Below are 12,510 nucleotides of genomic sequence, written 5' to 3' on the forward strand. Positions count from 1 at the left end.
TTTCCATCTTCAGGTTGCTCTAGTGTGCAACTCTGGGATTCACCTCAGGCATCCATGAAACCACGATAACTCTGCATGAACAGAGAGCAGCTACCCACTGAGATGTGCAAAAAACCCTAGGAAGAAGCAAGGCAAGCACTAGGCAGGGACTTCTCCTTGTTCCTACTGCTGAGATAGATGGGGCAGCTCAGGTTGACACCACTGGCTCAGAACTGCTGAGTGCTGAAGGAAAGAACATCTTTATTTCAGAAACTATCAGTTTTTTATCTGATTAGTTCAGGGTGACAGCCCCGAATCTGGGAGTGCAGCAGATTTACTGAGTCAGTGGAAATCTCTTCCTGCGATGACTTTTGTCCTAAGTGGCATCCGACTGACCTCATACTCTTGGTGCCCTCAGTACGATCACATCTTCCACGGAGGCTCACTGACGGAGGAAGTCCACCAGGCACAGCCACTTCCCTGTCGCAGAAACCCCCATCTGAAATACCCAAAGGTGCAAACAGACATTTGCAGTAGGGGGACAGATGCATGCTTTGATCTCCACCTGATATTCATTAACACGTTGAAGAGACCGTCTTGCTCTCCATCTTGTATGAACATGAACTTCTATGAAGACAAAAAGTCCCAGCAGAGACAAACCAACCTGAGTATGATTTAACTGGTGGGTGCTGGCATGTCATTGGTTTCTGGTCTGATACACATCACTCACACATTTTCAGAGTGCACAGAGCATGGGAAGAAGAGGAAGAAACGGGTTTTTGCTGTTTTTCTTGGGATTTGGTGTCCCTAGTGCCTGCAACTACCCCCCTGCGAGACGGCACCAGCTGCACCACATCCGTTTTTGTCACTTTGTCACTCCCCCTCACAGAAATGCTCTGCCAGACTCACTTTCCTGATGCCAGCCCTGTGTACTCTCCAGAAGGGTTGAGATGCTCCTTCTTTTCAGGAAACCATTCCCCTCACCTACAGTTACATGGGGATAATTCCACCAGCAGCCCCTAGAGAATAACGAAGATTTATAAGCCATAAGGTGAGCAAGGTGTGCACTGCGTACACATCTCTTCTAAACGCTGAATGAAGACCTCTTACCTTGGCCATTGAGCGTGAACCAAGCTGGATTTCCTTCTTGCCCCCTCCTCAGATCAAAAACCACTCATCCCAGGATGGGGGTAAAGCTTTTTCTCTAGTGGCCTGCAAACTGTCTGTGTCCAGGCCTAAGTATAAACCAGGGGATGTTTGTAGGATCCATGTTTCGTACCGTCTCATATTTTTTGAAGCATTGCCTTGACATTGCCTCATCTCCAAGGAACTGGCCGTGGGAGCTGCATTTGTAGCAGGAAGTGCCTTCACAAAGCCCTGGCAGAAGATCTTGCTTCCCCAATACAATGATGAGTCTGCTGAGTTTCATCCATGCTAATAACCCGAAACACACCAGAACATGAGCCACCAGATCTCGGTCACCCATGTGCTTCAGTTAGCAGCCCAGTCCCTGGCACAGTTGTAGCCCACAGCAACTTGCACCAACCCAAACAATTCCTTGGCTTGCAGCAGGCATTAGCACAGGCCAAGGACTGTTCCCAACGAGCAGCCTGGATCGGGCCACCCTGTTTTGGAAGCTAAAACAGAATAACGACAGGGACGTAGCAGTGAACAGAATTAGGCTTTGCTCAGTTAATGATCTCCAGGCTCAAAAGCTACCCCAGATCTGTGCCAGGGAAAAATAAATTCTTGAAGTTACTTCCAGAAATGGACAGCAGAACTTCTAGGGCTTTCCTTCACAGTGCTGATGTGCTCCTGATTTTTCAGAGTATTCTAGTCCCACCTGCAAGATTTCAACATCCTTTCAACTTGTCCCGGGCAGAATTAAATTATTCTCAATGGCTGTTGTTCTCATCTGAATGAAGGAAGAATGTCAGGAGAAAGATGATGGTAGTAAATGTCAAATGCACAGTATTGAAATGCAATAATGTATGTGTTTGTGGTAAGAGTTGTGTTGTTTCATGCCAACTATCCCTACTCAGAACACAGAAATGGATGGGAAAAGATTTTATTTTAAATCAAACCACGTGTGGTTTTCCCTAGCAAAGTTCTTCCCATTCCAGTTCATTCCAGTAGCCTTGTAAGGTGTGCTTCTCTTCTAAATATCAGCAGAGTTCAGATATCGTTAGGTCTGAAAAATCTCAGTATGGAAGGCTTTTTCTGATCACTGCAGAGTGTAAAACAGAATTCTGCTGGATTCTGTGAAGATACTCAAAACAATCAAGAATCTGAGAAAGTCTTATGTATCCCAGTTAAAATAATCATCGAAAAAAGTTATATTTTTTCCTTACTGTTGTTCTGGGAAAGGTTATTCTGAACAGCAGAGGGAAAAAAAGCTAGATCTCACCAATCAATGGCCACTCAACTCTGCACATCTAACCAAGAAGCTACAGGAGCAGCACGGTCATACTGGGGCATCTTTAGTCCCTAGACACTGGTGGTAGATCCATGCCAATGGTGGTACTTAGCTCCCCACGTAAACTCTAAAGGAACATAAGCTGACTTTTCTCCCATCTCAGGTACCCAGTAGGATCTGGATGCCTCTGGGCCTCAGCAGAGCTTGGCTGATGACCATCTAGATAGAAGGCTCTATTCAAGCTACTCAAATTTCTGAGTTCAGAAGAGATAAAGAGAGAAACAGAAAGTACAATAAGAAAAAGCAAAGGAAGTCTGTACAGATGACTTTGGCACTTCTTTGCTGGTTGTGCTCCAGGTTGAACCAGGTTTCTGTGATAGAACCTACTGCCCTATAACATTGCCTACAAAGAGTCATTTTGGTCTGCATGCATAGATTTGTATCCTGTTCTTGCTGGAGGTGTTGCCAAGGCATCCTGATGGAGCATTTAAAGTGAAATCCCTTGGGGTCTCCTAAAAAACTTCAAGTCCTCTTGCCTGTGGCTGTTCACTTACGGGGATTCAGGTGTTTGTTGGTTTGGGGTGTTGTGGTTGGGGTTTTTAGTTTGTTTGTTTTGTTTTGTTTTTCAGTGTGATTCTCAGACAGCGCTTAACAGAACAGAATTGAATTTGACAGAATTTATCTGAACTCTTTATAATGATAGCAATAACTGTGTGGAGGGTATCCTGCTCTAAATAGAGTGGCAATTCATACAGCCTTTGACAAAAATAGACATGTATAAGAGTTCTCATGCTCTATTTACAAACAACCTTAACTGTGCCCAGGAAATCCTGGCTGCTGCTCACCCAGCATATTAGCAGTGCAGAATTAGCCCAGAATTATTCGTTTCTTGCTGTATGTCTCCCCCTCTCCTGCACTCCGTGATTGCCTCCAGCTTCATTTGGGCTGAAACAATTCGCCAAACTCCCCCCAGATTCCTGAGTGGTCTTACACTCCTGCCATGCATTGAGCCCCCTAGAATGTATGATTTTGCAGTTAATTTCCATTAACTCCACCATTAGACACTGATCAGAGACTCTGGTGGCTGGGTGGACCTTCAGAAGATAGCTTTCCTCCATGAGGCAGGTTTGCTCATCTAGCTATAGCAAGAGTCATGCTGGCATTTTTCACAGATGTATCTTTTGAGACCAGATTCCTACCAGAATTAACCTATAGTGCCGAAATAATATTTGGCTGTCATAAAACTGTCTACACATCTGCATTAGGCCTTACTTAAGCTCTAGCTGCCATTCCTGGGCTCCCCAGAGCAGTCTGGACACAACAGACACCTGGGATAATTTACTTTGCTGAAAAGCTCAGCCTGGAAAATTTGATAATATGAGAACCTCTGGCTCCGGAGTTGAACCCCAGGTCTTCCACATTATTTTTTAAGTGATGAAAGGGATTATATGACCATGTGTGTCATAGGCAGAGGACTGTGCACAAATTACATCTGTACCTGTAATACAAGCCCAACTGGAGCCTAAGCACTGGTGCTAAACTCGTAGTGTTAGCGTGGTCCCTGATACAGTTTTGGCCAGCTAGTCCTTTCCTAAAACTTTCTCAGGCATAGGAAAATGAGTTCAGGTAGGTCAGGGACTATTCCCACAGGGAATAATCCACTGTACAGGATCAAAGACCCTGGTTAACTAAGTGAGGTGAGACTTGTTTGAAAAATCTGTGCATATACAAGGATGGAGATTTCATCTGAGTGCTACCAGAAATTTTTCAGCTGTGAAATGGGTGTCAGTAGCTTTCTTGCCTACATAAATAGGTAAGAACAGAGGTTCCTGTGGTCAGCATCCTAGGGAAAGAGGCAATGCATGCCTGTCGAGATGAGCTTTCTTCTCGTTGATGTAGAAGTGAGATATTGTTTTTGTTTTTGCTTTTTTCTTTTGAAGATCGTGATAACTGTGATGGCTGTTCAGGGAAATGCAACTTGAAAATGCCTTCTGTTTGGTTGTAGCACCTGCTTTCATCAGGAAGGTTTTGGAGGATTGGTTTTCCTGCTTGGCCTTCAGTGGTATAAAATCATAATGTTGTGTCACCTGAATTTCCCCATGTTCTGTTGGGTCTGGCAGCTTCTCCTCTGCAGAAGCCAAGGCCAGCTGCTCTGCCCATCTTGGGGCCAGGAGCAGGTTTCCCCAACCCTCCTTTCTGCTCTCTCTTGGTGGAAATCAGGGCTCTCCTCTGAGCACTGGTGGGCATTTGGTAGATGCCAAACCACTGTTATCCAGGATACTTTTCACCTCGCTCACTTCTGCTTACTTTGTCATTTCGGTTTCATCATCCACACTCAAGGGAGAGTCAATGGAAAGACAGAGTGGCATTTCTAGAGGCAACTCATCCCTTGTCTCAGACAGCTCTCCTAGGGTGGGATAAACCCTGAGGCGTATGATGCAAGGAAGATCTTCGTTAAGAGTGTTTTAAAAATGGGAGAAGGCTCGCCAGTCCTTACATGGTAGATGATAGCCAACATTTTCAACAGGATTAACACTTTGCCAAGGGTATTCAAGTATATTCCAAAACGGAGAGCAGATTATCCCATTTCTGCTTGGCCTAGGGTGCTCGTGCCTCCTGCAGAAGGATCGGTTGCTGGCCTGCATCCACGAGAAGACACAACACTGGATGGCCTCAGGGCCTGAGCCAGTTTGGCAGCTCCTGTGTTCACAGAGATGAATAGGAGGAGACATGACAGAGGCAGCCGAGATAACGAGAGCACAGATCAGACGAAGAACGAAGAACGTGGCCAATCACCTCTTCTGGCAGTACAGAAAAGGGGCATTCAAGAGAGCTGAAAGGCAGCAGGATGAAAGGGGAAAAAAGCAAGCCCTTTGACGCACAATCCACGGTGAACCCGTGGAGCTCAGTTCCTCAAGTCGGTGTTTAGGTGAAGACTTGGTGGGAAACTAAAAAGGGATCCAACGTTTCTGGGGTCAGTGAGGACATCTGAATTATGTGAAAAGAAAAGGTTTTAGGAAGCATTCACTCTTCAGGACATGGGCCTGCTGTTAACTGGCAGGGTTTGGAAGGCAACTCTTCATGTCAGCAAGTTATTCTGAAGTTATCTTGTTATGGATTTTCTTCCTGTCGCATTACAAGGTTCAGGAATGTAGATGTTCATCTGATGTAAAATGGAAAAGCAGACAGTGGAAAACACACTGTTCAAGTCACATCTCTTCCCAGTGTCAAGCTTTCTTTTCTCATTCCCAGTCACTCCAGCTCTGTGTAGAGTACAGAGGTAAACTGGCAGTCCTGTGTCCAAAGGCAGACCCCAGTGTGGTGTCAGACTGCCAGGACAGATGGAGACCACATCTGCCCCAATATGGGTCCATACCCATACAGGGTCCATCCCCCAGGAGCAAACTGCTCCAGCACAGGTCCCCCACGGGCGGCAGCTCCCCCCAGACCCCCTGCTCCTGCATGGGCTCCTCTCCACGGGCTGCAGCTCCGGCCCGGGGCCTGCTCCTGCGGGGGCTCTCCATGGGCCGCAGCCTCCTCCAGGCCACATCCACCTGCTCCACCGGGGGCTCCTCCACGGGCTGCAGCGTGGAGATCTGCTCCGTGTGGGACCCGTGGGCTGCAGGGGGACAGCCTGCTCCACCAGGGGCCTCTCCACAGGCCGCGGGGGAACTTGTGCTGCGTGCCTGGAGCACCTCCTGCCCTCTTGCTGCACTGACCTTGGGGGCTGCAGGGCTGGGTCTCTGCAGCTGCCACTGTACAGCAGTTGTTTTTTTTCCTTTCTTAAATCTGCTCTCACAGAAGCCCACCCTGCATCACTCATGGCTTGGCTGTGGCCAGCAGCAGGTCTCTTTTGGAGCCAGCTGGAGCTGGCCCTTATCTAATATGGGGCAGCTCCTGGGGTCTTCTCACAGAGGCCACCCCTGCAGCCCCCCTGCTACCAAACCCTTCCCACATAAACCCAATATACTGGTTAAGGAAGTGTTCTGAAATTCTATGAGGAAAATTAATCCAAAACAGTCTTTAGTATTTATTTTCTGGTAATAATCCATATTTATTCATGTAGAAAGTGAAAAACAAAAAGAGGAAGAATGAGGGAAGAAAGCAAAAGTTATTGTTTCCCCTAAAAGGAAAAAAAAAAAAAAAAGAAAGATCAAGCATCAGACTAAACAGGAACAAATAAAATGCATCTGGGGGCTGAATCTGACCTCTTTTACTCTGGTGCAAATAAAAGATTAAAAAGTAAGGGAGAGCAACTCTTAAGCAATGTTGTTACATGAGCAGAATCTGGCTCCATCTCTTTTGTTCAGAAATGCATGCATCAAAACAAAAACCTGTTCCTAGATTCACGCTGAGCTTGAGGAAGGGACGTGCCACCCAAAGGGGAAAACACGATAACAGGGCTCACAGCACGGAGCCTGAGCAGCCAGTGAGTGATGGGGAGGAACTGAGATGTAGCACTCGGCATTAAGCAAGTGCTTCCTTCACACAGGGGTTGATGGAAGGGTTCATGTCACGCTGAATACTTGCCGTACTTGCTATCCAGCTCACCAGAAAGAAATGTTGGTATATTCCCATTTTTTAAGAGAGTCTTCAGGAGAACTGATGTCAAAAAAGAAATAGAGCACCGTTTAAGCATCATTTTCAGCTTTAAAGGGACAGGTACCACAGTAAATACTTGCAAATATGCTATGGTAAGTGCATTCAGATTACTTACAGCAAATAACCTGCAGCTGGATTCATTATGGAAACTGTACATGCCTCTAGTGAAAACCTCTCCCTTCAGTAGAACAGCGCTGTGAGTAAGGGAAAAATGGATGTATTGTTCATTTTAATTTTTTTTTTATGTGATTTGTCTACAGCTTTTATTAGAGTAGCTGTAAAGCCATGTGTAATTGCATAGTGTTAACAGTCCAGGTAGTCTGGTATGGCTTTCCATGCACTGTTTTTGTTCCTGCATGGACACGGGCTTTGAAAACAGAAGTGGAAATTTAAGGGGAGTCATCGGTTTGAGTCTCTCATGGATGTTGATTTTTCAGAGAGCTTCATTACATTTCTGAGGTGACCTTTTCTTTTTCTGGGCCATCAGTAGGAACTAAAGCCTAAAATTCAGTCTGCCTTTGTGAGCTTCAGTGAGGCTCCAGGACCTTTCTTTGTATTCAGAATCGTTCATGCTCCTCTCCCCTGGTATCGGATCTCTACCAACATTATACTCTAGTCCACTCATGTTTTCATGATCCCAAAAAATGATTCTTGTTTCCTTTCCTCAGAGACTCTATTTCTTGGTCCAACACTTTTCTCAGAAAATTTAGTGTTTTATACAGATGTCTTATATCCTGCTGCTTTCTCATTTCAACATTTATTGTTGTTCAATCTCCATGCAGCTTGTGTTAAACAGTCCACTTAGGACTGTTCATTAGGTCCCCCTGAGAAAGGCAGAATTACTAAGTCAAGAATCATAAAATCATAGAATAATAGATTCATAGAATGGCTCGGGTTAGAAGGGATCTAAAAGATTACCCAGTTCCAACGCCCTGCCATGGGCAGGGATGCCACCCACTAGATCAGGTTACTCAGGGCCTCGTCCAGACTAGCCTTGAGCACCTCCAGGGATGGGGCATCCACAGCTTCTCTGGGCAGCCTGTTCCAGTGCCTCACCACCCTCTGAGTGAAGAATTTTCTCCTAACATCAAATCTAAATCTTCTCTCTTTTACTTTAAAACCGTTCCCTCTCGTCCTGTCATTATCTACCTAAGTAGAAGTAAGCATCATGGCAGTTCAAGATGGTGGGTGAGTTCCAGATTCAGACACCTTAACAAAGGTGTCTCTGATGGAGGTGCCTCCATGTGATGGGGGTATCCAAGCTCCCTTGTGATCAATGGAGATGTAGGCAATATAGCCTCAAGGTCTAGACACTGACCTTTTTTCATACAGCTCTGGCTCCACTGGCTATAATAAGTAAGGAACCACTTTGGTTGGCTTTCATCGTAGAATAATAGAATATCCTGAGTTGGAAGGGCCCCACAAGGACCACTGTGTCCAAATCCTGGCTCCACACAGGACCACCCAAAATCAGACCATGTGTTTGAGAGCATTATCCAAATGCTTCTTAAACTCTGGCAGCTCGGTGCCGTGGCCGCTGCCCTGCCCCAGTGCCCAACCACCTCTGGGTGCAGAACCTTTCCCTCACACCCAGCCTGACCCTCCCCTGTCCCAGCTCCATGCCGTTCCCTCGGGTCCTGTCGCTGTCCCCAGAGAGCAGAGCTCAGCGCCTGCCCCTCCGCTCCCCTCGTGAGGGAGCTGCAGGCCGCCATGAGGCCTCCCCTCGGCCTGCTCTGCTCTGGGCTGAACAAACCCAGGCACCTCAGCCGCTCCTCACACACCATTCCCTCCAGACCCGTCACCATCTTTGTAGCCCTCCTTTGGACATTCTCTAATAGTTTTATCTTACATTGTGGTACCCAAAACTGCACAGGGTACTCAAAGTAAGAGGTGGTACTCAAAGTAAGTCTAGTGTCACTTGGGATACCCTGAGTGCCCAGCCTCACTCCAACCTCAGCCCCCAAATGTTGTTGCTTTCTGTATGCATGTTTGTCATATCAGCTTACTCCACAGGTGGGTCTTGAATAGCCTAGAGCATCTCAAATTGTGCTGGAATCCTGTCTGTGATGGTTGCACGTAGCCCTAATTCTCCACTGAGTAAAGTTAGAGGCATCACTCAGGCATAACACCTCAAGATGGGTCTCTGCAGTAGGAGATGAATCCTATCTGAAATGCCATAGCAAGGTGCACTGTGATGTGAAGGAGATGTATTCCTTGCTTTAGCATGGATTTTATATGAGATCTTGAGTAAATACTTCAAATCTTGGTGCTTAATCTGTCAGGTGGGGACATTTTACAGCTTTACCTCACTGCTGAATGTAGGATAGATGTTTCACCGTAAGGACTTTGGGGCATGTTGCTAAAGGGATCTGGGGAACTAATTCTTGTGATGTGTCATTCAAGGCACATGGGCTTGACTCCTCAAGGGTGCTGACTACAGCCTGTGAGTCACCCACTGCTTCCTAGCAGGTGATAGCAGGAGTTCAAGGACTGTTGTATGGCCTGGTACAGAGGGGTTAAAGATAACAACAGCTTGTGTCACCCTGAATTGTTATGGGCAGGTGCAGCCATAGGGCTTCCAGCTGGAAGGTGATGTCCTGGCCCATACAGACTCACACAGGCTCAGCAGACCATAGCAGGTATTTTCTGCTCCCAAGACTAAGCACAGAGGGGGTGGAGTGGGAGTGGGCTTTTTGTAATGACTTCAGTTTCAAACCAACCCCAACCTTGATTTGATAAACAAAGCTTGGAAGGGAGTTGAAGCCCACTCGTGCTTGGATGAAGGTGCGTCAGTTACCATGTGCAAAAATAAAAATAAAAATAAAAAAATATTTCCCATGTGATCCAACTTTCCAGGACTTTTTGTTCCAGTTATAATTGGAGAGATCTCTATAGCTGTTCAGAAATAAGGCCTGGGAGAAGTGGAACAGTAAGGAACAGTTTAACCCAGGGTATGTGAAAACTGTACATTGTATGAAGAATTCAGAGGCTAGAAGCAACAGGGAAAGATGCAAACGAGAAACTCATGGCCAACATGACAAAAGCCAAGGTATGCTTTGTCATTTACGTCTGTGTGAAACATCCAGGGAATAATTTCTGTGGCAACTCTGTGAGCAGTACTGGAGAAATCTTCATATTGCTCCATGGTTCCGGTTGATGTCCACCTACTGATTGTACCCCTTTGACTCCCAGCCCAAAACTGCATTCAACACAGAGTCATGAATTTTTAAATAATGGCAGGAATATGTCAAAATGTCTAGAGATACTTCACACACAAACAGAGACCTGAGTGCAAATGAGGAGGCAACAAACTGTTTTGTAAGGTTAAGACTCATCCCACCTGACTGCTGGCGTTCACAAGTCCCCGCACTCCCCTGTGAAGGGATGGAGGCAGACACTTTGGGAGCATGAGTCAACCCCCCTGTCCCACACATGGATCTTAGGACAGGGTGAATCACTTTCTGGGGGTGTCTGCCTCTCTCTGTCAGCTCGAGGAGATGTTCAGATGACTAGCAGCAGGCATGGTACCATGCAATGAGAGTGACTCAACACATGTACCCTCAGCCAGCTCCATGCAAATTACAGCAAAGACTGTGATTAGTGTAGGTTTCTGCACTGAAAGCATTACAGTGGGAAAAGCCTTTATGTGTATACTGGGTTTTTGTTTCTGGTGTATTTTATTCCTCTCTCTATGCTAGAATAAATGAACCCAACAGAAATATTTTTAAGCCAGAGTGACACATCTGTCTCTTGTGGGCTGGCGCTGCTTGAGTTTCAGTATACAGGTACATCTAATGCTGTATATGTTTCTAGTATAACAGCACTAAAATAAGCCAATACATGATTTTTTTCTTTTCTGTTAATCATGGAAAGTTTTTAAACGGAATAGGTAGAAGGTATTGCTTCAAGTGATACTTAACATAGTGGGAATTACCTTAAAAATTTGTGACATTGCCCAGGCTTCAAAAACTGTTAATCACATCCATTAAAATTATAAGGTACCTTTAAAAAGCAGGCAGGCGAAAAATAAAGGTAATCTACGTTTATTTAGGGCTAAGGCTATACACTTTTCAGAAGTTTCCATCCATCCCCACGAGTCCTATACACAAGTGTTTCTTATCAACAGTTGTAGGCCAGTTGTGGTTTTCCTCAGGTTGCTGCCCTAAAGCTTCCCTCTTTGGTAAGGCCACTGATCCAAGGCCTGGTTTGTGTTTTGCATTTTTGAATTCTGAAATGCCAATGTAGTTGTGTCAGCCCAAAGCCAAAATATTCAAAGACAGACTTGAGAACTGGTGGAAAGCCATGGTTTTGGTGGGCCTTTGGAGAATTTCAGTGAGGGGCAGAGATGGAGGCCTGACGCCCTTCCCGGTCACCTTGTCCAGCACCCCTCCTCCAGACAGAGCAAGGCTGGAGGGGTGGAAATCTAACCCCACCATGCTGTGGGGTGGGCTCCTCAAAGAGAAGAAGATAAAGTCTCAGGAGCGGCGTCTAAAGAGCTAGCAGATCTATTTCGTGTTGCCATGGGAGCCAGGCCCTTGTGGGCAGAGGTAAAAGTGAGAAGGAAACAGGAGAAGTAATTTAAGCTGTTCAAACATTTTAGCCTTTTAACCCTGAGTAGCTGCAGCAAGCTGTTGCTTGGGTTTTCTTAAAGGTAAATATAGCTGGAGCTATTTGCCAGTCTGTTACGCATCTGAGATGGAGGGGCGTTTGTTGTTGTTTGTTTTGCGTGAGACCATTCGTGTTTTTCCTTTAGATTTTATAGGTGATGCTCCCAGAGAAATCTTTGGCAAAGCCCCAATCAAACTAGGACTACCAAATTATTTTGCTTCTCAAACACGTATCTTAGTCCATTATCTGTTTCCTCACCAGCAGAGCAGTTGTCCAGTGAACTGCAGTGGGAGCAAAGGAATGTGATGCCAGTGGCCCTTTTCTTTTTTTGAGGAATCTGTCTATTAATTTTTATTATGATTGTTTGCTCAATGAGTTGTTCAATTCACCCTTGCAATAATCAATGTTAATGTATTTTTAAAAGATTATCAAGGTCCTGGAGTATGATGGGGCACTATTTTATCCATTGGAAAAAAAATAGTTTGTGTTGGTTGTAACGTGAAATAAGATCCGTCCTCTTTGGAATATTATGGTGTGGCTGTCCCATGCCAGGGTGCAGGGGCATGAGCCAGGAACCAAGGGTGACCCCAGCATGGGCAATGTCCTCACTGGTGGGATCAGTCCCACAGGGTTCAAGAGCACTGGGCAGAGCCAGGTGCTGGTAACAGGTCCATTAGCAATCCCAGGCAGGGCAAGGGGATGGAACAGGTCCAAGGTTCCTCCAAGGGGTGGTTCCACAAGAAGCAGAAGGAGACAGGGCTGGAGACATGACTTCAGTGTTGGTCCCAGGTTCATTCTGGAGATTGGGCTGGAGATAAGCTACCCACAGTATAGTTCTTCCATCTATCCTGAAAACAGGGCAGGGGAGGGATCACGTCCTGTGTTTTGGGACTATTTGTGGGATA

General features: G+C 46.0%; 1 protein-coding gene across 1 annotated transcript in view; it reads left to right on the forward strand.

Moving 5' to 3' along the window:
- Positions 1–12,510, forward strand: part of XKR6 (XK related 6) — a 188,471-nt gene that overhangs the window by 136,649 nt on the left and 39,312 nt on the right. The gene's annotated exons all lie outside the window — the stretch shown is intronic.

Source organism: Anser brachyrhynchus, assembly GCF_964034855.1.
Source record: "Anser brachyrhynchus genome assembly, chromosome: 3".
NCBI lineage: Eukaryota > Metazoa > Chordata > Aves > Anseriformes > Anatidae > Anser > Anser brachyrhynchus.